We start from the raw sequence: 22862 nt of genomic DNA on the forward strand, positions 1-22862 counted from the left end.
ACTGGCTGGGAATCCCAAGTTCTGTTGACCTTTTTGAACCTGAAAATTGTGTTAGTTTCTCTATGAGATAGTAAAAGAAGGTTCAAATTGAACAGCTGCTGTCAATGGCCATTCTAAGCTGAATGTGCCTGCTCTCGTCAGATCGCAGCAGCAATGCAGCTTAAGGTTTGGCAAGTACCAGCATGGGAGACTGGCTGGGAATCCCAAGTTCCGTTGACCTTTTTGAACCTGAAAATTGTGTTAGTTTCTGTATGAGATAGTAAAAGAAGGTTCAAATTGAAAAGCTGCTGTCAACGGCAATTCTAAGCTGAATGTGCGTGCTCTTGTCAGATCGCAGCAGGGATGCAGCTTAAGGCTTGGCAAGTACCAGCATGGGAGACTGGCTGGGAATCCCAAGTTCTGGTGACCTTTTTGAACCTGAAAATTGTGTTAGTTTCTCTATGAGATAGTAGAAGAAGGTTCAAATTGAACAACTGCTGTCAACGGCCATTCTTAGCTGAATGTGTGTGCTCTTTTCCGATCGCAGCAGCAATGCAGCTTAAGGCTTGGCAAGTACCAGCATGGGAGACTGGCTTGGAATCCCAAGTTCTGGTGACCTTTTTGAACCTGAAAATTGTGTTAGTTTCTATATTAGATAGTAGAAGAAGGTTCAAATTGAACAACTGCTGTCAATGGCCATTCTAAGCTGAATGTGCCTGCTCTCGCCAGATCGCAGCAGCAATGCAGCTTAAGGCTTGGCAAGTACCAGCATGGGAGACTGGCTGGGAATCCCAAGTTCCGTTGCCCTTTTTGAACCTGAAAATTGTGTTAGTTTCTCTATGAGATAGTAGAAGAAGGTTCAAATTGAACAACTGCTTTCAATGGCCATTCTAAGCTGAATGTGCCTGCTCTCGTCAGATCGCAGCAGCAATGCAGCTTAAGGCTTGGCAAGTACCAGCATGGGAGACTGGCTGGGAATCCCAAGTTCCGTTGACCTTTTTGAACCTGAAAATTGTGTTAGTTTCTATATAAGATAGTAGAAGAAGGTTCAAATTGAACAACTTCTGTCAATGGCCATTCTAAGCTGAATGTGCCTGCTCTCGCCAGATCGCAGCAGCAATGCAGCTTAAGGCTTGGCAAGTACCAGCATGGGAGACTGGCTGGGAATCCCAAGTTCCGTTGCCCTTTTTGAACCTGAAAATTGTGTTAGTTTCTCTATGAGATAGTAAAAGAACTTTCAAATTGAACAGTTGCTGTCAACGGCCATTCTAAGCTGAATGTGCGTGCTCTTGTCAGATCGCAGCAGCGATGCAGCTTAAGGCTTGGCAAGTACCAGCATGGGAGACTGGCTTGGAATCCCAAGTTCTGGTGACCTTTTTGAACCTGAAAATTGTGTTAGTTTCTATATGAGATAGTAGAAGAAGGTTCAAATTGAACAACTGCTGTCAATGGCCATTCTAAGCTGAATGTGCCTGCTCTCGTCAGATCGCAGCAGCTTAAGGCTTGGCAAGTACCAGCATGGGAGACTGGCTGGGAATCCCAAGTTCCGTTGACCTTTTTGAACCTGAAAATTGTGTTAGTTTCTCTATGAGATAGTAAAAGAAGGTTCAAATTGAACAGCTGCTGTCAACGGCCATTCTAAGCTGAATGTGCGTGTTCTTGTCAGATCGCAGCAGCGATGCAGCTTAAGGCTTGGCAAGTTCCAGCATGTGAGACTGGCTGGGAATTCCAAGTTCTGTTGACCTTTTTGAACTTGAAAATTGTTTTAGTTTCTCTATGAGATAGTAAAAGAAGGTTCAATTTGAAATGCTGCTGTCAATGGCCATTCAAAGCTGAATGTGCCTGCTCTTGTCAGATCGCAGCAGCAATGCAGCTTAAGGCTTGGCAAGTTCCAGCATGGGAGACTGGCTGGGAATCCCAAGTTCTGTTGACCTTTTTGAACTTGAAAATTGTGTTAGTTTCTCTATGAGATAGTAAAAGAAGGTTCAAATTGAACAGCTGCTGTCAACGGCCATTCTAAGCTGAATGTGCGTGCTCTTGTCAGATCGCAGCAGCGATGCAGCTTAAGCCTTGGCAAGTACCAGCATGGGAGACTGGCTGGGAATCCCAAGTTCTGGTGACTTTTTTGAACCTGAAAATTGTGTTAGTTTCTCTATGAGATAGTAGAAGAAGGTTCAAATTGAACAACTGCTGTCAACGGCCATTCTAAGCTGAATGTGTGTGCTCTTGTCAGATCGCAGCAGCGATGCAGCTTAAGGCTTGGCAAGTACCAGCATGGGAGACTGGCTGGGAATCCCAAGTTCTGTTGACCTTTTTGAACCTGAAAATTGTGTTAGTTTCTCTATGAGATAGTAAAAGAAGGTTCAAATTGAACAGCTGCTGTCAATGGCCATTCTAAGCTGAATGTGCCTGCTCTCGTCAGATCGCAGCAGCAATGCAGCTTAAGGCTTGGCAAGTACCAGCATGGGAGACTGGCTGGGAATCCCAAGTTCCGTTGACCTTTTTGAACCTGAAAATTGTGTTAGTTTCTGTATGAGATAGTAAAAGAAGGTTCAAATTGAAAAGCTGCTGTCAACGGCAATTCTAAGCTGAATGTGCGTGCTCTTGTCAGATCGCAGCAGGGATGCAGCTTAAGGCTTGGCAAGTACCAGCATGGGAGACTGGCTGGGAATCCCAAGTTCTGGTGACCTTTTTGAACCTGAAAATTGTGTTAGTTTCTCTATGAGATAGTAGAAGAAGGTTCAAATTGAACAACTGCTGTCAACGGCCATTCTTAGCTGAATGTGTGTGCTCTTTTCAGATCGCAGCAGCGATGCAGCTTAAGGCTTGGCAAGTACCAGCATGGGAGACTGGCTGGGAATCCCAAGTTCCGTTGACCTTTTTGAACATGAAAATTGTGTTAGTTTCTCTATGAGATAGTAAAAGAAGGTTCAAATTGAACAGCTGCTGTCAACGGCAATTCTAAGCTGAATGTGCCTGCTCTCGTCAGATTGCAGCAGCAATGCAGCTTAAGGCTTGGCAAGTACCAGCATGGGAGACTGGCTGGGAATCCCAAGTTCTGATGACCATTTTGAACCTGAAAATGTGTTAGTTTCTCTATGAGATAGTAAAAGAAGGTTCAAATTGAACAGCTGCTGTCAACGGCCATTCTAAGCTGAATTTGCCTGCTCTCGTCAGATCGCAGCAGCAATGCAACTTAAGGCTTGGCAAGTACCAGCATGGGAGACTGGCTGGGAATTCCAAGTTCCGTTGACCTTTTTGAACCTGAAAATGTGTTAGTTTCTCTATGAGATAGTAAAAGAAGGTTCAAATTGAACAGCTGCTGTCAACGGCCATTCTAAGCTGAATGTGCCTGCTCTCGTCAGATCGCAGCAGCAATGCAGCTTAAGGCTTGGCAAGTACCAGCATGGGAGACTGGCTGGGAATCCCAAGTTCCGTTGACCTTTTTGAACCTGAAAATTGTGTTAGTTTCTCTATGAGATAGTAAAAGAAGGTTCAAATTGAACAGCTGCTGTCAATGGCCATTCTAAGCTGAATGTGCCTGCTCTCGCCAGATCGCAGCAGCAATGCAGCTTAAGGCTTGGCAAGTACCAGCATGGGAGACTGGCTGGGAATCCCAAGTTCTGCTGACCTTTTTGAACCTGAAAATGTGTTAGTTTCTCTATGAGATAGTAAAAGAAGGTTCAAATTGAACAGCTGCTGTCAACGGCCATTCTAAGCTGAATGTGCGTGCTCTTGTCAGATCGCAGCAGCGATGCAGCTTAAGGCTTGGCAAGTACCAGCATGGGAGACTGGCTTGGAATCCCAAGTTCTGGTGACCTTTTTGAACCTGAAAATTGTGTTAGTTTCTATATGAGATAGTAGAAGAAGGTTCAAATTGAACAACTGCTGTCAATGGCAATTCTAAGCTGAATGTGCCTGCTCTCGCCAGATCGCAGCAGCAATGCAGCTTAAGGCTTGGCAAGTACCAGCATGGGAGACTGGCTGGGAATCCCAAGTTCCGTTGACCTTTTTGAACCTGAAAATTGTGTTAGTTTCTCTATGAGATAGCAAAAGAAGGTTCAAATTGAACAGCTGCTGTCAACGGCCATTCTAAGCTGAATGTGCGTGCTCTTGTCAGATCGCAGCAGCGATGCAGCTTAAGGCTTGGCAAGTTCCAGCATGGGAGACTGGCTGGGAATCCCAAGTTCTGGTGACTTTTTTGAACCTGAAAATTGTGTTAGTTTCTCTATGAGATAGTAGAAGAAGGTTCAAATTGAACAACTGCTGTCAACGGCCATTCTAAGCTGAATGTGCCTGCTCTCGTCAGATCGCAGCAGCAATGCAGCTTAAGGCTTGGCAAGTACCAGCATGGGAGACTGGCTGGGAATCCCAAGTTCTGTTGACCTTTTTGAACCTGAAAATGTGTTAGTTTCTCTATGAGATAGTAAAAGAAGGTTCAAATTGAACAGCTGCTGTCAACGGCCATTCTAAGCTGAATGTGCGTGCTCTTGTCAGATCGCAGCAGTGATGCAGCTTAAGGCTTGGCAAGTACCAGCATGGGAGACTGGCCTGGAATCCCAAGTTCTGGTGACCTTTTTGAACCTGAAAATTGTGTTAGTTTCTCTATGAGATAGCAAAAGAAGGTTCAAATTGAACAGCTGCTGTCACCGGCCATTCTAAGCTGAATGTGCCTGCTCTTGTCAGATTGCAGCAGCAATGCAGCTTAAGGCTTGGCAAGTACCAGCATGGGAGACTGGCTTGGAATCCCAAGTTCCGTTGCCCTTTTTGAACCTGAAAATTGTGTTAGTTTCTCTATGAGATAGTAAAAGAAGGTTCAAATTGAACAGCTGCTGTCAACGGCCATTCTAAGCTGAATGTGCGTGCTCTTGTCAGATCGCAGCAGTGATGCAGCTTAAGGCTTGGCAAGTACCAGCATGGGAGACTGGCTGGGAATCCCAAGTTCCGTTGACCTTTTTGAACCTGAAAATTGTGTTAGTTTCTATATAAGATAGTAGAAGAAGGTTCAAATTGAACAACTGCTGTCAATGGCCATTCTAAGCTGAATGTGCCTGCTCTCGCCAGATCGCAGCAGCAATGCAGCTTAAGGCTTGGCAAGTACCAGCATGGGAGACTGGCTGGGAATCCCAAGTTCCGTTGCCCTTTTTGAACCTGAAAATTGTGTTAGTTTCTCTATGAGATAGTAAAAGAACTTTCAAATTGAACAGTTGCTGTCAACGGCCATTCTAAGCTGAATGTGCGTGCTCTTGTCAGATCGCAGCAGCGATGCAGCTTAAGGCTTGGCAAGTACCAGCATGGGAGACTGGCTTGGAATCCCAAGTTCTGGTGACCTTTTTGAACCTGAAAATTGTGTTAGTTTCTATATGAGATAGTAGAAGAAGGTTCAAATTGAACAACTGCTGTCAATGGCCATTCTAAGCTGAATGTGCCTGCTCTTGTCAGATCGCAGCAGCAATGCAGCTTAAGGCTTGGCAAGTACCAGCATGGGAGACTGGCTGGGAATCCCAAGTTCCGTTGACCTTTTTGAACCTGAAAATTGTGTTAGTTTCTCTATGAGATAGTAAAAGAAGGTTCAAATTGAACAGCTGCTGTCAACGGCCATTCTAAGCTGAATGTGCGTGTTCTTGTCAGATCGCAGCAGCGATGCAGCTTAAGGCTTGGCAAGTTCCAGCATGTGAGACTGGCTGGGAATTCCAAGTTCTGTTGACCTTTTTGAACTTGAAAATTGTTTTAGTTTCTCTATGAGATAGTAAAAGAAGGTTCAATTTGAAATGCTGCTGTCAATGGCCATTCAAAGCTGAATGTGCCTGCTCTTGTCAGATCGCAGCAGCAATGCAGCTTAAGGCTTGGCAAGTTCCAGCATGGGAGACTGGCTGGGAATCCCAAGTTCTGTTGACCTTTTTGAACTTGAAAATTGTGTTAGTTTCTCTATGAGATAGTAAAAGAAGGTTCAAATTGAACAGCTGCTGTCAACGGCCATTCTAAGCTGAATGTGCGTGCTCTTGTCAGATCGCAGCAGCGATGCAGCTTAAGGCTTGGCAAGTACCAGCATGGGAGACTGGCTGGGAATCCCAAGTTCTGGTGACTTTTTTGAACCTGAAAATTGTGTTAGTTTCTCTATGAGATAGTAGAAGAAGGTTCAAATTGAACAACTGCTGTCAACGGCCATTCTAAGCTGAATGTGTGTGCTCTTGTCAGATCGCAGCAGCGATGCAGCTTAAGGCTTGGCAAGTACCAGCATGGGAGACTGGCTGGGAATCCCAAGTTCTGTTGACCTTTTTGAACCTGAAAATTGTGTTAGTTTCTCTATGAGATAGTAAAAGAAGGTTCAAATTGAACAGCTGCTGTCAATGGCCATTCTAAGCTGAATGTGCCTGCTCTTGTCAGATCGCAGCAGCAATGCAGCTTAAGGCTTGGCAAGTACCAGCATGGGAGACTGGCTGGGAATCTCAAGTTCCGTTGACCTTTTTGAACCTGAAAATTGTGTTAGTTTCTCTATGAGATAGTAAAAGAAGGTTCAAATTGAACATCTGCTGTCAACGGCCATTCTAAGCTGAATGTGCGTGCTCTTGTCAGATCGCAGCAGCGATGCAGCTTACGGCTTGGCAAGTTCCAGCATGGGAGACTGGCTGGGAATCCCAAGTTCTGTTGACCTTTTTGAACTTGAAAATTGTTTTAGTTTCTCTATGAGATAGTAAAAGAAGGTTCAATTTGAAATGCTGCTGTCAACGGCCATTCTAAGCTGAATGTGCCTGCTCTTGTCAGATCGCAGCAGCGATGCAGCTTAAGGCTTGGCAAGTACCAGCATGGGAGACTGGCTGGGAATCCCAAGTTCCGTTGACCTTTTTGAACCTGAAAATTGTGTTAGTTTCTCTATGAGATAGTAGAAGTAGGTTCAAATTGAACAACTGCTGTCAACGGCCATTCTAAGCTGAATGTGTGTGCTCTTTTCAGATCGTAGCAGCGATGCAGCTTAAGGCTTGGCAAGTACCAGCATGGGAGACTGGCTGGGAATCCCAAGTTCCGTTGACCTTTTTGAACCTTAAAATTGTGTTAGTTTCTCTATGAGATAGCAAAAGAAGGTTCAAATTAAACAGCTGCTGTAAACGGCCATTCTAAGCTGAATGTGCGTGCTCTTGTCAGATCGCAGCGATGCAGCTTAAGGCTTGGCAAGTACCAGCATGGGAGACTGGCTGGGAATCCCAAGTTCTGTTGACCATTTTTAACCTGAAAATTGTGTTAGTTTCTCTATGAGATAGTAGAAGAAGGTTCAAATTGAACAACTGCTGTCAACGGCCATTCTAAGCAGAATGTGTGTGCTCTTGTCAGATCGCAGCAGCGATGCAGCTTAAGGCTTGGCAAGTACCAGCATGGGAGACTGGCAGGGAATCCCAAGTTCTGTTGACCTTTTTGAACCTGAAAATTGTGTTAGTTTCTCTATGAGATAGTAAAAGAAGGTTCAAATTGAACAGCTGCTGTCAATGGCCGTTCTAAGCTGAATGTTCCTGCTCTCGTCAGATCGCAGCAGCAATGCAGCTTAAGGCTTGGCAAGTACCAGCATGGGAGACTGGCTGGGAATCCCAAGTTCTGTTGACCTTTTTGAACTTGAAAATTGTTTTAGTTTCTCTATGAGATAGTAAAAGAAGGTTCAAATTGAACAGCTGCTGTCAATGGCCATTCTAAGCTGAATGTTCCTGCTCTCGTCAGATCGCAGCAGCAATGCAGCTTAAGGCTTGGCAAGTACCAGCATGGGAGACTGGCTGGGAATCCCAAGTTCTGTTGACCTTTTTGAACCTGAAAATTGTGTTAGTTTCTCTATGAGATAGTAAAAGAAGGTTCAAATTGAACAGCTGCTGTCAACGGCCATTCTAAGCTGAATGTGCGTGCTCTTGTCAGATCGCAGCAGCGATACAGCTTAAGGCTTGGCAAGTTCCAGCATGGGAGACTGGCTGGGAATCCCAAGTTCTGTTGACCTTTTTGAACTTGAAAATTGTTTTAGTTTCTCTATGAGATAGTAAAAGAAGGTTCAATTTGAAATGCTGCTGTCAACGGCCATTCTAAGCTGAATGTGCCTGCTCTTGTCAGATCGCAGCAGCAATGCAGCTTAAGGCTTGGCAAGTACCAGCATGGGAGACTGGCTGGGAATCCCAAGTTCCGTTGACCGTTTTGAACCTGAAAATTGTGTTAGTTTCTCTATGAGATAGCAAAAGAAGGTTCAAATTAAACAGCTGCTGTCAACGGCCATTCTAAGCTGAATTTGCCTGCTCTCGTCAGATCGCAGCAGCAATGCAACTTAAGGCTTGGCAAGTACCAGCATGGGAGACTGGCTGGGAATTCCAAGTTCCGTTGACCTTTTTGAACCTGAAAATGTGTTAGTTTCTCTATGAGATAGTAAAAGAAGGTTCAAATTGAACAGCTGCTGTCAACGGCCATTCTAAGCAGAATGTGCCTGCTCTCGTCAGATCGCAGCAGCAATGCAGCTTAAGGCTTGGCAAGTACCAGCATGGGAGACTGGCTGGGAATCCCAAGTTCTGTTGACCTTTTTGAACCTGAAAATGTGTTAGTTTCTCTATGAGATAGTAAAAGAAGGTTCAAATTGAACAGCTGCTGTCAACGGCCATTCTAAGCTGAATGTGCGTGCTCTTGTCAGATCGCAGCAGCGATGCAGCTTAAGGCTTGGCAAGTACCAGCATGGGAGACTGGCTTGGAATCCCAAGTTCTGGTGACATTTTTGAACCTGAAAATTGTGTTAGTTTCTCTATGAGATAGCAAAAGAAGGTTCAAATTGAACAGCTGCTATCAATGGCCATTCTAAGCTGAATGTGCCTGCTCTCGTCAGATCGCAGCAGCAATGCAGCTTAAGGCTTGGCAAGTACCAGCATGGGAGACTGGCTGGGAATCCCAAGTTCCGTAGACCTTTTTGAACCTGAAAATTGTGTTAGTTTCTGTATGAGATAGTAAAAGAAGGTTCAAATTGAAAAGCTGCTGTCAACGGCAATTCTAAGCTGAATGTGCGTGCTCTTCTCAGATCGCAGCAGCGATGCAGCTTAAGGCTTGGCAAGTACCAGCATGGGAGACTGGCTGGGAATCCCAAGTTCTGGTGACCTTTTTGAACCTGAAAATTGTGTTAGTTTCTCTATGAGATAGTAAAAGAAGGTTCAAATTGAACAGCTGCTGTCAACGGCCATTCTAAGCTGAATGTGCGTGCTCTTGTCAGATCGCAGCAGCGATGCAGCTTAAGGCTTGGCAAGTACCAGCATGGGAGACTGGCTGGGAATCCCAAGTTCTGGTGACTTTTTTGAACCTGAAAATTGTGTTAGTTTCTCTATGAGATAGTAGAAGAAGGTTCAAATTGAACAACTGCTGTCAACGGCCATTCTAAGCTGAATGTGTGTGCTCTTGTCAGATCGCAGCAGCGATGCAGCTTAAGGCTTGGCAAGTACCAGCATGGGAGACTGGCTGGGAATCCAAAGTTCTGTTGACCTTTTTGAACCTGAAAATTGTGTTAGTTTCTCTATGAGATAGTAAAAGAAGGTTCAAATTGAACAGCTGCTGTCAATGGCCATTCTAAGCTGAATGTGCCTGCTCTCGTCAGATCGCAGCAGCAATGCAGCTTAAGGCTTGGCAAGTACCAGCATGGGAGACTGGCTGGGAATCCCAAGTTCCGTTGACCTTTTTGAACCTGAAAATTGTGTTAGTTTCTCTATGAGATAGTAGAAGAAGGTTCAAATTTTACAACTGCTGTCAACGGCCATTCTAAGCTGAATGTGTGTGCTCTTGTCAGATCGCAGCAGCGATGCAGCTTAAGGCTTGGCAAGTACCAGCATGGGAGACTGGCTGGGAATCCCAAGTTCCGTTGACCTTTTTGAACCTGAAAATTGTGTTAGTTTCTCTATGAGATAGTAAAAGAAGGTTCAAATTGAACAGCTGCTGTCAACGGCCATTCTAAGCTGAATGTGCGTGCTCTTGTCAGATCGCAGCAGCGATGCAGCTTACGGCTTGGCAAGTTCCAGCATGGGAGACTGGCTGGGAATCCCAAGTTCTGTTGACCTTTTTGAACTTGAAAATTGTTTTAGTTTCTCTATGAGATAGTAAAAGAAGGTTCAATTTGAAATGCTGCTGTCAACGGCCATTCTAAGCTGAATGTGCCTGCTCTTGTCAGATCGCAGCAGCGATGCAGCTTAAGGCTTGGCAAGTACCAGCATGGGAGACTGGCTGGGAATCCCAAGTTCCGTTGACCTTTTTGAACCTGAAAATTGTGTTAGTTTCTCTATGAGATAGTAGAAGTAGGTTCAAATTGAACAACTGCTGTCAACGGCCATTCTAAGCTGAATGTGTGTGCTCTTTTTAGATCGTAGCAGCGATGCAGCTTAAGGCTTGGCAAGTACCAGCATGGGAGACTGGCTGGGAATCCCAAGTTCCGTTGACCTTTTTGAACCTTAAAATTGTGTTAGTTTCTCTATGAGATAGCAAAAGAAGGTTCAAATTAAACAGCTGCTGTAAACGGCCATTCTAAGCTGAATGTGCGTGCTCTTGTCAGATCGCAGCGATGCAGCTTAAGGCTTGGCAAGTACCAGCATGGGAGACTGGCTGGGAATCCCAAGTTCTGTTGACCATTTTTAACCTGAAAATTGTGTTAGTTTCTCTATGAGATAGTAGAAGAAGGTTCAAATTGAACAACTGCTGTCAACGGCCATTCTAAGCAGAATGTGTGTGCTCTTGTCAGATCGCAGCAGCGATGCAGCTTAAGGCTTGGCAAGTACCAGCATGGGAGACTGGCAGGGAATCCCAAGTTCTGTTGACCTTTTTGAACCTGAAAATTGTGTTAGTTTCTCTATGAGATAGTAAAAGAAGGTTCAAATTGAACAGCTGCTGTCAATGGCCATTCTAAGCTGAATGTTCCTGCTCTCGTCAGATCGCAGCAGCAATGCAGCTTAAGGCTTGGCAAGTACCAGCATGGGAGACTGGCTGGGAATCCCAAGTTCTGTTGACCTTTTTGAACTTGAAAATTGTTTTAGTTTCTCTATGAGATAGTAAAAGAAGGTTCAAATTGAACAGCTGCTGTCAATGGCCATTCTAAGCTGAATGTTCCTGCTCTCGTCAGATCGCAGCAGCAATGCAGCTTAAGGCTTGGCAAGTACCAGCATGGGAGACTGGCTGGGAATCCCAAGTTCTGTTGACCTTTTTGAACCTGAAAATTGTGTTAGTTTCTCTATGAGATAGTAAAAGAAGGTTCAAATTGAACAGCTGCTGTCAACGGCCATTCTAAGCTGAATGTGCGTGCTCTTGTCAGATCGCAGAAGCGATACAGCTTAAGGCTTGGCAAGTTCCAGCATGGGAGACTGGCTGGGAATCCCAAGTTCTGTTGACCTTTTTGAACTTGAAAATTGTTTTAGTTTCTCTATGAGATAGTAAAAGAAGGTTCAATTTGAAATGCTGCTGTCAACGGCCATTCTAAGCTGAATGTGCCTGCTCTTGTCAGATCGCAGCAGCAATGCAGCTTAAGGCTTGGCAAGTACCAGCATGGGAGACTGGCTGGGAATCCCAAGTTCCGTTGACCGTTTTGAACCTGAAAATTGTGTTAGTTTCTCTATGAAATAGCAAAAGAAGGTTCAAATTAAACAGCTGCTGTCAACGGCCATTCTAAGCTGAATTTGCCTGCTCTCGTCAGATCGCAGCAGCAATGCAACTTAAGGCTTGGCAAGTACCAGCATGGGAGACTGGCTGGGAATTCCAAGTTCCGTTGACCTTTTTGAACCTGAAAATGTGTTAGTTTCTCTATGAGATAGTAAAAGAAGGTTCAAATTGAACAGCTGCTGTCAACGGCCATTCTAAGCTGAATGTGCCTGCTCTCGTCAGATCGCAGCAGCAATGCAGCTTAAGGCTTGGCAAGTACCAGCATGGGAGACTGGCTGGGAATCCCAAGTTCTGTTGACCTTTTTGAACCTGAAAATGTGTTAGTTTCTCTATGAGATAGTAAAAGAAGGTTCAAATTGAACAGCTGCTGTCAACGGCCATTCTAAGCTGAATGTGCGTGCTCTTGTCAGATCGCAGCAGCGATGCAGCTTAAGGCTTGGCAAGTACCAGCATGGGAGACTGGCTTGGAATCCCAAGTTCTGGTGACCTTTTTGAACCTGAAAATTGTGTTAGTTTCTCTATGAGATAGCAAAAGAAGGTTCAAATTGAACAGCTGCTATCAATGGCCATTCTAAGCTGAATGTGCCTGCTCTCGTCAGATCGCAGCAGCAATGCAGCTTAAGGCTTGGCAAGTACCAGCATGGGAGACTGGCTGGGAATCCCAAGTTCCGTAGACCTTTTTGAACCTGAAAATTGTGTTAGTTTCTGTATGAGATAGTAAAAGAAGGTTCAAATTGAAAAGCTGCTGTCAACGGCAATTCTAAGCTGAATGTGCGTGCTCTTCTCAGATCGCAGCAGCGATGCAGCTTAAGGCTTGGCAAGTACCAGCATGGGAGACTGGCTGGGAATCCCAAGTTCTGGTGACCTTTTTGAACCTGAAAATTGTGTTAGTTTCTCTATGAGATAGTAAAAGAAGGTTCAAATTGAACAGCTGCTGTCAACGGCCATTCTAAGCTGAATGTGCGTGCTCTTGTCAGATCGCAGCAGCGATGCAGCTTAAGGCTTGGCAAGTACCAGCATGGGAGACTGGCTGGGAATCCCAAGTTCTGGTGACTTTTTTGAACCTGAAAATTGTGTTAGTTTCTCTATGAGATAGTAGAAGAAGGTTCAAATTGAACAACTGCTGTCAACGGCCATTCTAAGCTGAATGTGTGTGCTCTTTTCAGATCGCAGCAGCAATGCAGCTTAAGGCTTGGCAAGTACCAGCATGGGAGACTGGCTGGGAATCCCAAGTTCTGTTGACCTTTTTGAACCTGAAAATGTGTTAGTTTCTCTATGAGATAGTAAAAGAAGGTTCAAATTGAACAGCTGCTGTCAACGCCCATTCTAAGCTGAATGTGCGTGCTCTTGTCAGATCGCAGCAGCGATGCAGCTTAAGGCTTGGCAAGTACCAGCATGGGAGACTGGCTTGGAATCCCAAGTTCTGGTGACCTTTTTGAACCTGAAAATTGTGTTAGTTTCTCTATGAGATAGCAAAAGAAGGTTCAAATTGAACAGCTGCTATCAATGGCCATTCTAAGCTGAATGTGCCTGCTCTCGTCAGATCGCAGCAGCAATGCAGCTTAAGGCTTGGCAAGTACCAGCATGGGAGACTGGCTGGGAATCCCAAGTTCCGTAGACCTTTTTGAACCTGAAAATTGTGTTAGTTTCTGTATGAGATAGTAAAAGAAGGTTCAAATTGAAAAGCTGCTGTCAACGGCAATTCTAAGCTGAATGTGCGTGCTCTTCTCAGATCGCAGCAGCGATGCAGCTTAACGCTTGGCAAGTACCAGCATGGGAGACTGGCTGGGAATCCCAAGTTCTGGTGACCTTTTTGAACCTGAAAATTGTGTTAGTTTCTCTATGAGATAGTAAAAGAAGGTTCAAATTGAACAGCTGCTGTCAACGGCCATTCTAAGCTGAATGTGCGTGCTCTTGTCAGATCGCAGCAGCGATGCAGCTTAAGGCTTGGCAAGTACCAGCATGGGAGACTGGCTGGGAATCCCAAGTTCTGGTGACTTTTTTGAACCTGAAAATTGTGTTAGTTTCTCTATGAGATAGTAGAAGAAGGTTCAAATTGAACAACTGCTGTCAACGGCCATTCTAAGCTGAATGTGTGTGCTCTTTTCAGATCGCAGCAGCAATGCAGCTTAAGGCTTGGCAAGTACCAGCATGGGAGACTGGCTGGGAATCCCAAGTTCTGTTGACCTTTTTGAACCTGAAAATGTGTTAGTTTCTCTATGAGATAGTAAAAGAAGGTTCAAATTGAACAGCTGCTGTCAACGCCCATTCTAAGCTGAAGGTGCGTGCTCTTGTCAGATCGCAGCAGTGATGCAGCTTAAGGCTTGGCAAGTACCAGCATGGGAGACTGGCCTGGAATCCCAAGTTCTGGTGACCTTTTTGAACCTGAAAATTGTGTTAGTTTCTCTATGAGATAGAAAAAGAAGGTTCAAATTGAACAGCTGCTGTCACCGGCCATTCTAAGCTGAATGTGCCTGCTCTTGTCAGATTGCAGCAGCAATGCAGCTTAAGGCTTGGCAAGTACCAGCATGGGAGACTGGCTTGGAATCCCAAGTTCCGTTGCCCTTTTTGAACCTGAAAATTGTGTTAGTTTCTCTATGAGATAGTAAAAGAAGGTTCAAATTGAACAGCTGCTGTCAACGGCCATTCTAAGCTGAATGTGCGTGCTCTTGTCAGATCGCAGCAGTGATGCAGCTTAAGGCTTGGCAAGTACCAGCATGGGAGACTGGCTGGGAATCCCAAGTTCCGTTGACCTTTTTTAACCTGAAAATTGTGTTAGTTTCTCTATGAGATAGCAAAAGAAGGTTCAAATTGAACAGCTGCTGTCAACGGCAATTCTAAGCTGAATGTGCCTGCTCTTGTCAGATTGCAGCAGCAATGCAGCTTAAGGCTTGGCAAGTACCAGCATGGGAGACTGGCTTGGAATCCCAAGTTCTGGTGACCTTTTTGAACCTGAAAATTGTGTTAGTTTCTATATTAGATAGTAGAAGAAGGTTCAAATTGAACAACTGCTGTCAATGGCCATTCTAAGCTGAATGTGCCTGCTCTCGCCAGATCGCAGCAGCAATGCAGCTTAAGGCTTGGCAAGTACCAGCATGGGAGACTGGCTGGGAATCCCAAGTTCCGTTGCCCTTTTTGAACCTGAAAATTGTGTTAGTTTCTCTATGAGATAGTAAAAGAAGGTTCAAATTGAACAGCTGCTGTCAACGGCCATTCTAAGCTGAATGTGCGTGCTCTTGTCAGATCGCAGCAGCGATGCAGCTTAAGGCTTGGCAAGTACCAGCATGGGAGACTGGCTTGGAATCCCAAGTTCTGGTGACCTTTTTGAACCTGAAAATTGTGTTAGTTTCTATATGAGATAGTAGAAGAAGGTTCAAATTGAACAACTGCTTTCAATGGCCATTCTAAGCTGAATGTGCCTGCTCTCGTCAGATCGCAGCAGCAATGCAGCTTAAGGCTTGGCAAGTACCAGCATGGGAGACTGGCTGGGAATCCCAAGTTCCGTTGACCTTTTTGAACCTGAAAATTGTGTTAGTTTCTATATAAGATAGTAGAAGAAGGTTCAAATTGAACAACTTCTGTCAATGGCCATTCTAAGCTGAATGTGCCTGCTCTCGCCAGATCGCAGCAGCAATGCAGCTTAAGGCTTGGCAAGTACCAGCATGGGAGACTGGCTGGGAATCCCAAGTTCCGTTGCCCTTTTTGAACCTGAAAATTGTGTTAGTTTCTCTATGAGATAGTAAAAGAACTTTCAAATTGAATAGTTGCTGTCAACGGCCATTCTAAGCTGAATGTGCGTGCTCTTGTCAGATCGCAGCAGCAATGCAGCTTAAGGCTTGGCAAGTACCAGCATGGGAGACTGGCTTGGAATCCCAAGTTCTGGTGACCTTTTTGAACCTGAAAATTGTGTTAGTTTCTATATGAGATAGTAGAAGAAGGTTCAAATTGAACAACTGCTGTCAATGGCCATTCTAAGCTGAATGTGCCTGCTCTCGTCAGATCGCAGCAGCAATGCAGCTTAAGGCTTGGCAAGTACCAGCATGGGAGACTGGCTGGGAATCCCAAGTTCCGTTGACCTTTTTGAACCTGAAAATTGTGTTAGTTTCTCTATGAGATAGTAAAAGAAGGTTCAAATTGAACAGCTGCTGTCAACGGCCATTCTAAGCTGAATGTGCGTGTTCTTGTCAGATCGCAGCAGCGATGCAGCTTAAGGCTTGGCAAGTTCCAGCATGTGAGACTGGCTGGGAATTCCAAGTTCTGTTGACCTTTTTGAACTTGAAAATTGTTTTAGTTTCTCTATGAGATAGTAAAAGAAGGTTCAATTTGAAATGCTGCTGTCAATGGCCATTCAAAGCTGAATGTGCCTGCTCTTGTCAGATCGCAGCAGCAATGCAGCTTAAGGCTTGGCAAGTTCCAGCATGGGAGACTGGCTGGGAATCCCAAGTTCTGTTGACCTTTTTGAACTTGAAAATTGTGTTAGTTTCTCTATGAGATAGTAAAAGAAGGTTCAAATTGAACAGCTGCTGTCAACGGCCATTCTAAGCTGAATGTGCGTGCTCTTGTCAGATCGCAGCAGCGATGCAGCTTAAGCCTTGGCAAGTACCAGCATGGGAGACTGGCTGGGAATCCCAAGTTCTGGTGACTTTTTTGAACCTGAAAATTGTGTTAGTTTCTCTATGAGATAGTAGAAGAAGGTTCAAATTGAACAACTGCTGTCAACGGCCATTCTAAGCTGAATGTGTGTGCTCTTGTCAGATCGCAGCAGCGATGCAGCTTAAGGCTTGGCAAGTACCAGCATGGGAGACTGGCTGGGAATCCCAAGTTCCGTTGACCTTTTTGAACCTGAAAATTGTGTTAGTTTCTGTATGAGATAGTAAAAGAAGGTTCAAATTGAAAAGCTGCTGTCAACGGCAATTCTAAGCTGAATGTGCGTGCTCTTGTCAGATCGCAGCAGGGATGCAGCTTAAGGCTTGGCAAGTACCAGCATGGGAGACTGGCTGGGAATCCCAAGTTCTGGTGACCTTTTTGAACCTGAAAATTGTGTTAGTTTCTCTATGAGATAGTAGAAGAAGGTTCAAATTGAACAACTGCTGTCAACGGCCATTCTTAGCTGAATGTGTGTGCTCTTTTCAGATCGCAGCAGCGATGCAGCTTAAGGCTTGGCAAGTACCAGCATGGGAGACTGGCTGGGAATCCCAAGTTCCGTTGACCTTTTTGAACATGAAAATTGTGTTAGTTTCTCTATGAGATAGTAAAAGAAGGTTCAAATTGAACAGCTGCTGTCAACGGCAATTCTAAGCTGAATGTGCCTGCTCTCGTCAGATTGCAGCAGCAATGCAGCTTAAGGCTTGGCAAGTACCAGCATGGGAGACTGGCTGGGAATCCCAAGTTCTGATGACCATTTTGAACCTGAAAATGTGTTAGTTTCTCTATGAGATAGTAAAAGAAGGTTCAAATTGAACAGCTGCTGTCAGCGGCCATTCTAAGCTGAATTTGCCTGCTCTCGTCAGATCGCAGCAGCAATGCAGCTTAAGGCTTGGCAAGTACCAGCATGGGAGACTGGCTGGGAATTCCAAGTTCCGTTGACCTTTTTGAACCTGAAAATTGTGTTAGTTTCTCTATGAGATAGTAAAAGAAGGTTCAAATTGAACAGCTGCTGTCAATGGCCATTCTAAGCTGAATGTGCCTGCTCTCGACAGATCGCAGCAGCAATGCAGCTTAAGGCTTGGCAAGTACCAGCATGGGAGACTGGCTGGGAATCCCAAGTTCTGCTGACCTTTTTGAACCTGAAAATGTGTTAGTTTCTCTATGAGATAGTAAAAGAAGGTTCAAATTGAACAGCTGCTGTCAACGGCCATTCTAAGCTGAATGTGCGTGCTCTTGTCAGATCGCAGCAGCGATGCAGCTTAAGGCTTGGCAAGTACCAGCATGGGAGACTGGCTTGGAATCCCAAGTTCTGGTGACCTTTTTGAACCTGAAAATTGTGTTAGTTTCTCTATGAGATAGCAAAAGAAGGTTCAAATTGAACAGCTGCTGTCAACGGCCATTCTAAGCTGAATGTGCCTGCTCTTGTCAGATTGCAGCAGCAATGCAGCTTAAGGCTTGGCAAGTACCAGCATGGGAGACTGGCTTGGAATCCCAAGTTCTGGTGACCTTTTTGAACCTGAAAATTGTGTTAGTTTCTATATAAGATAGTAGAAGAAGGTTCAAATTGAACAACTGCTGTCAATGGCCATTCTAAGCTGAATGTGCCTGCTCTCGCCAGATCGCAGCAGCAATGCAGCTTAAGGCTTGGCAAGTACCAGCATGGGAGACTGGCTGGGAATCCCAAGTTCCGTTGCCCTTTTTGAACCTGAAAATTGTGTTAGTTTCTCTATGAGATAGTAAAAGAAGGTTCAAATTGAACAGCTGCTGTCAACGGCCATTCTAAGCTGAATGTGCGTGCTCTTGTCAGATCGCAGCAGCGATGCAGCTTAAGGCTTGGCAAGTACCAGCATGGGAGACTGGCTTGGAATCCCAAGTTCTGGTGACCTTTTTGAACCTGAAAATTGTGTTAGTTTCTATATGAGATAGTAGAAGAAGTTTCAAATTGAACAACTGCTGTCAATGGCCATTCTAAGCTGAATGTGCCTGCTCTCGCCAGATCGCAGCAGCAATGCAGCTTAAGGCTTGGCAAGTACCAGCATGGGAGACTGGCTGGGAATCCCAAGTTCCGTTGACCTTTTTGAACCTGAAAATTGTGTTAGTTTCTCTATGAGATAGCAAAAGAAGGTTCAAATTGAACAGCTGCTGTCAACGGCCATTATAAGCTGAATGTGCGTGCTCTTGTCAGATCGCAGCAGCAATGCAGCTTAAGGCTTGGCAAGTTCCAGCATGGGAGACTGGCTGGGAATCCCAAGTTCTGGTGACTTTTTTGAACCTGAAAATTGTGTTAGTTTCTCTATGAGATAGTAGAAGAAGGTTCAAATTGAACAACTGCTGTCAACGGCCATTCTAAGCTGAATGTGCCTGCTCTCGTCAGATCGCAGCAGCAATGCAGCTTAAGGCTTGGCAAGTACCAGCATGGGAGACTGGCTGGGAATCCCAAGTTCTGTTGACCTTTTTGAACCTGAAAATGTGTTAGTTTCTCTATGAGATAGTAAAAGAAGGTTCAAATTGAACAGCTGCTGTCAACGCCCATTCTAAGCTGAATGTGCGTGCTCTTGTCAGATCGCAGCAGTGATGCAGCTTAAGGCTTGGCAAGTACCAGCATGGGAGACTGGCCTGGAATCCCAAGTTCTGGTGACCTTTTTGAACCTGAAAATTGTGTTAGTTTCTCTATGAGATAGCAAAAGAAGGTTCAAATTGAACAGCTGCTGTCACCGGCCATTCTAAGCTGAATGTGCCTGCTCTTGTCAGATTGCAGCAGCAATGCAGCTTAAGGCTTGGCAAGTACCAGCATGGGAGACTGGCTTGGAATCCCAAGTTCCGTTGCCCTTTTTGAACCTGAAAATTGTGTTAGTTTCTCTATGAGATAGTAAAAGAAGGTTCAAATTGAACAGCTGCTGTCAACGGCCATTCTAAGCTGAATGTGCGTGCTCTTGTCAGATCGCAGCAGTGATGCAGCTTAAGGCTTGGCAAGTACCAGCATGGGAGACTGGCTGGGAGTCCCAAGTTCCGTTGACCTTTTTTAACCTGAAAATTGTGTTAGTTTCTCTATGAGATAGCAAAAGAAGGTTCAAATTGAACAGCTGCTGTCAACGGCAATTCTAAGCTGAATGTGCCTGCTCTTGTCAGATTGCAGCAGCAATGCAGCTTAAGGCTTGGCAAGTACCAGCATGGGAGACTGGCTTGGAATCCCAAGTTCTGGTGACCTTTTTGAACCTGAAAATTGTGTTAGTTTCTATATAAGATAGTAGAAGAAGGTTCAAATTGAACAACTGCTGTCAATGGCCATTCTAAGCTGAATGTGCCTGCTCTCGCCAGATCGCAGCAGCAATGCAGCTTAAGGCTTGGCAAGTACCAGCATGGGAGACTGGCTGGGAATCCCAAGTTCCGTTGCCCTTTTTGAACCTGAAAATTGTGTTAGTTTCTCTATGAGATAGTAAAAGAAGGTTCAAATTGAACAGCTGCTGTCAACGGCCATTCTAAGCTGAATGTGCGTGCTCTTGTCAGATCGCAGCAGCGATGCAGCTTAAGGCTTGGCAAGTACCAGCATGGGAGACTGGCTTGGAATCCCAAGTTCTGGTGACCTTTTTGAACCTGAAAATTGTGTTAGTTTCTATATGAGATAGTAGAAGAAGGTTCAAATTGAACAACTGCTTTCAATGGCCATTCTAAGCTGAATGTGCCTGCTCTCGTCAGATCGCAGCAGCAATGCAGCTTAAGGCTTGGCAAGTACCAGCATGGGAGACTGGCTGGGAATCCCAAGTTCCGTTGACCTTTTTGAACCTGAAAATTGTGTTAGTTTCTATATAAGATAGTAGAAGAAGGTTCAAATTGAACAACTTCTGTCAATGGCCATTCTAAGCTGAATGTGCCTGCTCTCGCCAGATCGCAGCAGCAATGCAGCTTAAGGCTTGGCAAGTACCAGCATGGGAGACTGGCTGGGAATCCCAAGTTCCGTTGCCCTTTTTGAACCTGAAAATTGTGTTAGTTTCTCTATGAGATAGTAAAAGAACTTTCAAATTGAACAGTTGCTGTCAACGGCCATTCTAAGCTGAATGTGCGTGCTCTTGTCAGATCGCAGCAGCGATGCAGCTTAAGGCTTGGCAAGTACCAGCATGGGAGACTGGCTTGGAATCCCAAGTTCTGGTGACCTTTTTGAACCTGAAAATTGTGTTAGTTTCTATATGAGATAGTAGAAGAAGGTTCAAATTGAACAACTGCTGTCAATGGCCATTCTAAGCTGAATGTGCCTGCTCTCGTCAGATCGCAGCAGCAATGCAGCTTAAGGCTTGGCAAGTACCAGCATGGGAGACTGGCTGGGAATCCCAAGTTCCGTTGACCTTTTTGAACCTGAAAATTGTGTTAGTTTCTCTATGAGATAGTAAAAGAAGGTTCAAATTGAACAGCTGCTGTCAACGGCCATTCTAAGCTGAATGTGCGTGTTCTTGTCAGATCGCAGCAGCGATGCAGCTTAAGGCTTGGCAAGTTCCAGCATGTGAGACTGGCTGGGAATTCCAAGTTCTGTTGACCTCTTTGAACTTGAAAATTGTTTTAGTTTCTCTATGAGATAGTAAAAGAAGGTTCAATTTGAAATGCTGCTGTCAATGGCCATTCAAAGCTGAATGTGCCTGCTCTTGTCAGATCGCAGCAGCAATGCAGCTTAAGGCTTGGCAAGTTCCAGCATGGGAGACTGGCTGGGAATCCCAAGTTCTGTTGACCTTTTTGAACTTGAAAATTGTGTTAGTTTCTCTATGAGATAGTAAAAGAAGGTTCAAATTGAACAGCTGCTGTCAACGGCCATTCTAAGCTGAATGTGCGTGCTCTTGTCAGATCGCAGCAGCGATGCAGCTTAAGCCTTGGCAAGTACCAGCATGGGAGACTGGCTGGGAATCCCAAGTTCTGGTGACTTTTTTGAACCTGAAAATTGTGTTAGTTTCTCTATGAGATAGTAGAAGAAGGTTCAAATTGAACAACTGCTGTCAACGGCCATTCTAAGCTGAATGTGTGTGCTCTTGTCAGATCGCAGCAGCGATGCAGCTTAAGGCTTGGCAAGTACCAGCATGGGAGACTGGCTGGGAATCCCAAGTTCTGCTGACCTTTTTGAACCTGAAAATGTGTTAGTTTCTCTATGAGATAGTAAAAGAAGGTTCAAATTGAACAGCTGCTGTCAACGGCCATTCTAAGCTGAATGTGCGTGCTCTTGTCAGATCGCAGCAGCGATGCAGCTTAAGGCTTGGCAAGTACCAGCATGGGAGACTGGCTTGGAATCCCAAGTTCTGGTGACCTTTTTGAACCTGAAAATTGTGTTAGTTTCTATATGAGATAGTAGAAGAAGGTTCAAATTGAACAACTGCTGTCAATGGCCATTCTAAGCTGAATGTGCCTGCTCTCGCCAGATCGCAGCAGCAATGCAGCTTAAGGCTTGGCAAGTACCAGCATGGGAGACTGGCTGGGAATCCCAAGTTCCGTTGACCTTTTTGAACCTGAAAATTGTGTTAGTTTCTGTATGAGATAGTAAAAGAAGGTTCAAATTGAAAAGCTGCTGTCAACGGCAATTCTAAGCTGAATGTGCGTGCTCTTGTCAGATCGCAGCAGCGATGCAGCTTAAGGCTTGGCAAGTACCAGCATGGGAGACTGGCAGGGAATCCCAAGTTCTGGTGACCTTTTTGAACCTGAAATTTGTGTTAGTTTCTCTATGAGATAGTAGAAGAAGGTTCAAATTGAACAACTGCTGTCAACGGCCATTCTAAGCTGAATGTGTGTGCTCTTTTCAGATCGCAGCAGCGATGCAGCTTAAGGCTTGGCAAGTACCAGCATGGGAGACTTGCTGGGAATCCCAAGTTCTGTTGACCTTTTTGAACCTGAAAATTGTGTTAGTTTCTCTATGAGATAGTAAAAGAAGGTTCAAATTGAACAGCAGCTGTCAACGGCAATTCTAAGCTGAATGTGCCTGCTCTCGTCAGATTGCAGCAGCAATGCAGCTTAAGGCTTGGCAAGTACCAGCATGGGAGACTGGCTGGGAATCCCAAGTTCTGTTGACCTTTTTGAACCTGAAAATGTGTTAGTTTCTCTATGAGATAGTAAAAGAAGGTTCAAATTGAACAGCTGCTGTCAACGGCCATTCTAAGCTGAATGTGCCTGCTCTCATCAGATCGCAGCAGCAATGCAGCTTAAGGCTTGGCAAGTACCAGCATGGGAGACTGGCTGGGAATCCGAAGTTCCGTTGACCTTTTTGAACCTGAAAATTGTGTTAGTTTCTCTATGAGATAGTAAAAGAAGGTTCAAATTGAACAGCTGCTGTCAACGGCCATTCTAAGCTGAATGTGCCTGCTCTCGTCAGATCGCAGCAGCAATGCAGCTTAAGGCTTGGCAAGTACCAGCATGGGAGACTGGCTGGGAATCCCAAGTTCTGTTGACTTTTTTGAACCTGAAAATTGTGTTAGTTTCTCTATGAGATAGTAAAAGAAGGTTCAAATTGAACAGCTGCTGTCAACGGCCATTCTAAGCTGAATGTGCGTGCTCTTGTCATATTGCAGCAGCGATGCAGCTTAAGGCTTCGCAAGTTCCAGCATGGGAGACTGGCTGGGAATCCCAAGTTC

At 44.9% G+C, this 22862-nt stretch overlaps 47 pseudogenes; all 47 read left to right on the forward strand.

Annotated features, from left to right (window-relative positions):
- The first annotated feature begins 100 nt into the window (after nt 1–100).
- Nucleotides 101–219, forward strand: LOC140091164 (5S ribosomal RNA; annotated as a pseudogene).
- A 448-nt stretch (nt 220–667) lies between these two features.
- Nucleotides 668–786, forward strand: LOC140096821 (5S ribosomal RNA; annotated as a pseudogene).
- A 70-nt stretch (nt 787–856) lies between these two features.
- On the forward strand, nt 857–975 carry LOC140089195 (5S ribosomal RNA; annotated as a pseudogene).
- Nucleotides 976–1045: 70 nt separating this feature from the next.
- LOC140096822 (5S ribosomal RNA) lies at nt 1046–1164 on the forward strand (annotated as a pseudogene).
- A 1196-nt stretch (nt 1165–2360) lies between these two features.
- On the forward strand, nt 2361–2479 carry LOC140082519 (5S ribosomal RNA; annotated as a pseudogene).
- Nucleotides 2480–3115: 636 nt separating this feature from the next.
- On the forward strand, nt 3116–3234 carry LOC140093365 (5S ribosomal RNA; annotated as a pseudogene).
- A 69-nt stretch (nt 3235–3303) lies between these two features.
- On the forward strand, nt 3304–3422 carry LOC140088245 (5S ribosomal RNA; annotated as a pseudogene).
- Nucleotides 3423–3869: 447 nt separating this feature from the next.
- On the forward strand, nt 3870–3988 carry LOC140096421 (5S ribosomal RNA; annotated as a pseudogene).
- A 259-nt stretch (nt 3989–4247) lies between these two features.
- On the forward strand, nt 4248–4366 carry LOC140078821 (5S ribosomal RNA; annotated as a pseudogene).
- Nucleotides 4367–4813: 447 nt separating this feature from the next.
- LOC140094533 (5S ribosomal RNA) lies at nt 4814–4932 on the forward strand (annotated as a pseudogene).
- A 70-nt stretch (nt 4933–5002) lies between these two features.
- On the forward strand, nt 5003–5121 carry LOC140096823 (5S ribosomal RNA; annotated as a pseudogene).
- Nucleotides 5122–5380: 259 nt separating this feature from the next.
- On the forward strand, nt 5381–5499 carry LOC140092692 (5S ribosomal RNA; annotated as a pseudogene).
- An 826-nt stretch (nt 5500–6325) lies between these two features.
- LOC140095849 (5S ribosomal RNA) lies at nt 6326–6444 on the forward strand (annotated as a pseudogene).
- Nucleotides 6445–6703: 259 nt separating this feature from the next.
- LOC140087253 (5S ribosomal RNA) lies at nt 6704–6822 on the forward strand (annotated as a pseudogene).
- Nucleotides 6823–7456: 634 nt separating this feature from the next.
- LOC140092258 (5S ribosomal RNA) lies at nt 7457–7575 on the forward strand (annotated as a pseudogene).
- Nucleotides 7576–7645: 70 nt separating this feature from the next.
- LOC140084623 (5S ribosomal RNA) lies at nt 7646–7764 on the forward strand (annotated as a pseudogene).
- Nucleotides 7765–8023: 259 nt separating this feature from the next.
- Nucleotides 8024–8142, forward strand: LOC140088736 (5S ribosomal RNA; annotated as a pseudogene).
- A 70-nt stretch (nt 8143–8212) lies between these two features.
- LOC140093366 (5S ribosomal RNA) lies at nt 8213–8331 on the forward strand (annotated as a pseudogene).
- A 69-nt stretch (nt 8332–8400) lies between these two features.
- LOC140089960 (5S ribosomal RNA) lies at nt 8401–8519 on the forward strand (annotated as a pseudogene).
- A 258-nt stretch (nt 8520–8777) lies between these two features.
- Nucleotides 8778–8896, forward strand: LOC140093992 (5S ribosomal RNA; annotated as a pseudogene).
- A 637-nt stretch (nt 8897–9533) lies between these two features.
- On the forward strand, nt 9534–9652 carry LOC140082520 (5S ribosomal RNA; annotated as a pseudogene).
- Nucleotides 9653–10100: 448 nt separating this feature from the next.
- Nucleotides 10101–10219, forward strand: LOC140087254 (5S ribosomal RNA; annotated as a pseudogene).
- Nucleotides 10220–10853: 634 nt separating this feature from the next.
- LOC140084625 (5S ribosomal RNA) lies at nt 10854–10972 on the forward strand (annotated as a pseudogene).
- Nucleotides 10973–11042: 70 nt separating this feature from the next.
- Nucleotides 11043–11161, forward strand: LOC140084624 (5S ribosomal RNA; annotated as a pseudogene).
- Nucleotides 11162–11420: 259 nt separating this feature from the next.
- LOC140088737 (5S ribosomal RNA) lies at nt 11421–11539 on the forward strand (annotated as a pseudogene).
- Nucleotides 11540–11609: 70 nt separating this feature from the next.
- Nucleotides 11610–11728, forward strand: LOC140093367 (5S ribosomal RNA; annotated as a pseudogene).
- Nucleotides 11729–11797: 69 nt separating this feature from the next.
- Nucleotides 11798–11916, forward strand: LOC140078823 (5S ribosomal RNA; annotated as a pseudogene).
- A 258-nt stretch (nt 11917–12174) lies between these two features.
- Nucleotides 12175–12293, forward strand: LOC140093993 (5S ribosomal RNA; annotated as a pseudogene).
- Nucleotides 12294–13118: 825 nt separating this feature from the next.
- Nucleotides 13119–13237, forward strand: LOC140093994 (5S ribosomal RNA; annotated as a pseudogene).
- A 1014-nt stretch (nt 13238–14251) lies between these two features.
- LOC140094534 (5S ribosomal RNA) lies at nt 14252–14370 on the forward strand (annotated as a pseudogene).
- A 259-nt stretch (nt 14371–14629) lies between these two features.
- LOC140096825 (5S ribosomal RNA) lies at nt 14630–14748 on the forward strand (annotated as a pseudogene).
- Nucleotides 14749–15007: 259 nt separating this feature from the next.
- On the forward strand, nt 15008–15126 carry LOC140089196 (5S ribosomal RNA; annotated as a pseudogene).
- Nucleotides 15127–15196: 70 nt separating this feature from the next.
- On the forward strand, nt 15197–15315 carry LOC140096790 (5S ribosomal RNA; annotated as a pseudogene).
- Nucleotides 15316–15574: 259 nt separating this feature from the next.
- Nucleotides 15575–15693, forward strand: LOC140082521 (5S ribosomal RNA; annotated as a pseudogene).
- A 1392-nt stretch (nt 15694–17085) lies between these two features.
- On the forward strand, nt 17086–17204 carry LOC140088444 (5S ribosomal RNA; annotated as a pseudogene).
- A 636-nt stretch (nt 17205–17840) lies between these two features.
- LOC140096826 (5S ribosomal RNA) lies at nt 17841–17959 on the forward strand (annotated as a pseudogene).
- Nucleotides 17960–18218: 259 nt separating this feature from the next.
- LOC140092420 (5S ribosomal RNA) lies at nt 18219–18337 on the forward strand (annotated as a pseudogene).
- Nucleotides 18338–18596: 259 nt separating this feature from the next.
- Nucleotides 18597–18715, forward strand: LOC140078824 (5S ribosomal RNA; annotated as a pseudogene).
- A 447-nt stretch (nt 18716–19162) lies between these two features.
- LOC140096697 (5S ribosomal RNA) lies at nt 19163–19281 on the forward strand (annotated as a pseudogene).
- A 259-nt stretch (nt 19282–19540) lies between these two features.
- LOC140096791 (5S ribosomal RNA) lies at nt 19541–19659 on the forward strand (annotated as a pseudogene).
- Nucleotides 19660–19918: 259 nt separating this feature from the next.
- On the forward strand, nt 19919–20037 carry LOC140089197 (5S ribosomal RNA; annotated as a pseudogene).
- Nucleotides 20038–20107: 70 nt separating this feature from the next.
- LOC140096792 (5S ribosomal RNA) lies at nt 20108–20226 on the forward strand (annotated as a pseudogene).
- A 259-nt stretch (nt 20227–20485) lies between these two features.
- Nucleotides 20486–20604, forward strand: LOC140082407 (5S ribosomal RNA; annotated as a pseudogene).
- A 1014-nt stretch (nt 20605–21618) lies between these two features.
- LOC140092411 (5S ribosomal RNA) lies at nt 21619–21737 on the forward strand (annotated as a pseudogene).
- A 448-nt stretch (nt 21738–22185) lies between these two features.
- On the forward strand, nt 22186–22304 carry LOC140094781 (5S ribosomal RNA; annotated as a pseudogene).
- Nucleotides 22305–22373: 69 nt separating this feature from the next.
- LOC140086477 (5S ribosomal RNA) lies at nt 22374–22492 on the forward strand (annotated as a pseudogene).
- Nucleotides 22493–22562: 70 nt separating this feature from the next.
- LOC140082097 (5S ribosomal RNA) lies at nt 22563–22681 on the forward strand (annotated as a pseudogene).
- Nucleotides 22682–22862: the final 181 nt, after the last annotated feature.

Source organism: Engystomops pustulosus, chromosome 9, assembly GCF_040894005.1.
Source record: "Engystomops pustulosus chromosome 9, aEngPut4.maternal, whole genome shotgun sequence".
Lineage (NCBI taxonomy): Eukaryota > Metazoa > Chordata > Amphibia > Anura > Leptodactylidae > Engystomops > Engystomops pustulosus.